Source organism: Homalodisca vitripennis, unplaced genomic scaffold (assembly GCF_021130785.1).
Source record: "Homalodisca vitripennis isolate AUS2020 unplaced genomic scaffold, UT_GWSS_2.1 ScUCBcl_1863;HRSCAF=6010, whole genome shotgun sequence".
In the NCBI taxonomy this organism is placed as follows: Eukaryota; Metazoa; Arthropoda; class Insecta; order Hemiptera; family Cicadellidae; genus Homalodisca; species Homalodisca vitripennis.
Genome location: NW_025778026.1, coordinates 123,020 through 125,515, shown reverse-complemented (window position 1 = coordinate 125,515; position 2,496 = coordinate 123,020).

The window sequence follows — 2,496 nt, the reverse complement described above, 5'->3', positions numbered from 1 at the left end:
ACATTAGGATCTATACTAAGAGTATAAGCTATAACAAAGAAAACATGCTACCCCCTCTCTTCACATACTGGGAATACAATAGAATTATTTTCATTAAATTTAAATAAGAAAGTTTGCCGAAACTGGAGATCCCGGGTTCTATTCTCAATATTTATAAATTCAAAACTGTAACATACTACAGTACATTGTTTTAAATCTTTAGTCGACGGGACACATTTTGGCGACCTCTGTTTTCGAAAAATTTTACCGTTTCGAAAAAAAAAAACAAAGCGTTACAAAATTGTGGCTTCATATAAAATGTTTTATACAAATTTGAAAGTAAAATAATTAAACCTCAATCTGTTAAAAACTTCAAATAGTCGTAAATGGTCAATGGTACACAACCTGATCTTAAAGAAACATAGTAATGTGCATAGTAATGGTTGGTAACTTGAATACCATAAACTTTACGTATTATTAATAGCAAAAACAGTTATGAAGTAATTACACAAAATAAGTCAGACATAGGTAAATGATTTACGTGTAAAATATATTCTTTACTTATAAGTAGTTTTTAAATTGTAGCTAAATTTTTAGGAGTTAAACAATTCTTGTGGAATATATTCATATAGCTAGTAGTTTCAAAGAAAATTCGTTGGAAATTAGCGGTCACATTTTTTGTTTTGGTTTTACTGTAAAAAACATAGAAAATAAAATATACTTATTACCATAAATCTTGTTACGTTTTGGTTCGCCATTTTGAAACGGTTAAATATTAATTGAAGAATTGCTCCGAAATGTTTATTTTTTCAAGGGTATTAAGCTCACACATCATGTGGCCTAGAAATAAGTTTGAACGTGTACTAATTATAATTAATTTTAATTATTTTAATTCATTTTAAAATTAATTATTTTTAAAATTTATGATTAATAATACTATTTACGCTTGATTTGATAATACAAATATGATTTTTAGTCATCACACTAAAACAGTTTAAGATATACAAATGGTTTAAATGTAGACAAGTCTTTTTCAAAAACATATACATGTAAAATGACGTAGAACATAGTGTAGCCTACTGCAAATATAGTTTTCGAATTATAATTATTTTACCCTATTCAAAATGTTTATTTTATGTGTGGGGGTGGAGGCAAAGTTTAATTAATATGGCATACGAGAATTTCAAAGAGAATTTTTTCAGATTAAGTATTTGCTCCATATTAAATTCTCCTACTTTAATATGATGTTATTAAATCAATGTTATGTTTTAGATTTTTACTTCAGTTTTCATACATTGAAAATTTAAAAAGTATTAGAAAAAGAGCCATGGGAGTTTCGAGTTTATGGCTTGGTTTAGACTGCCTTTCTTTCCATCTCAGCACACGCAGTTGCTGACTCAGCACTGTCAGCAGCTCGGTCCTATTTTATCACTCTTTAAATATCAGACAAGGGTTTAAATGTAGATTAAATAATAATAATCATTATTATGTCTTTGGTTGACTACAAACAATTACTGCAAGTACAAGTTGTATGAAAGGCTTGTAATACTTAATTGTGTATGTAATATTATCCGATTTTAAATAATTCAAAACATAAAGCAAAGAATTTAAGCTATAGTTTAAATTGTGTACGATACAAGTGTATTAGTTTCGAGGTGAACACAAGAGGTAACATATCTTTGTAATTCTATAATCCGCACACCGTTTACTCGCGTAGCTTTTAATATTCATCTTCTAAAGCATTTAAACCCCTGGTGTAGTTTAAGTGCAAGTATTAATAACAATCAATAACAATACAAATATAAAGTATACGTAATAATAATGTCAACGTAAATTAAAACTACGAAAATATCCACAACTATAGAGACATCATATACATACATATAGTAGTACGAGTATAATAATAATATTGTGTATGTGAAACATAATGTAGATCAAAGAGGAACTGATATATGTGTACATATAAAAGGGTATTTTAAACTAAATTTGTATTCCTAAATCACTATCTACATTTTTTGTATTATAATCAATACAAGCCGTTATAGGCTTTGCCGGCGTTGCGTGCAAACCTAATAGCTCATTTAATTAGGCAGCATGAGTTACTATGCCATGTATGTTAAAATCTCAAATGACTGCATGAAATTTATTTTTAAACTAGGTGTTTCCCGTGGCTTCGCACGCTTTTCGTAAGCCCGTGTATGTGCACTTCTGGTTCAAGTGAATTATATTTCCAACGACGATGTAGAGTTTGTATTGTTGCCACGATCAAGAAAATCTGTCAAAAGTGTATGTTTATAGCCATTGTCTACGTAAATGTACTTTATTATAAAGTGGTCTAACACTCAAGCTTTAAGTTCAAGCAGAAATGTATTTTGAAGACAAATATACATCAAAGCTTAGCGCCTTCAAATAGGTTTTTCGCTATTTAATATACTTAACTGTCTCGTAATCGCAGTTTATAGTGTACAGGCGCTTTAAAAACAAACTTTTAACTTTTGCAGTGCCGCCTGGTGGCGA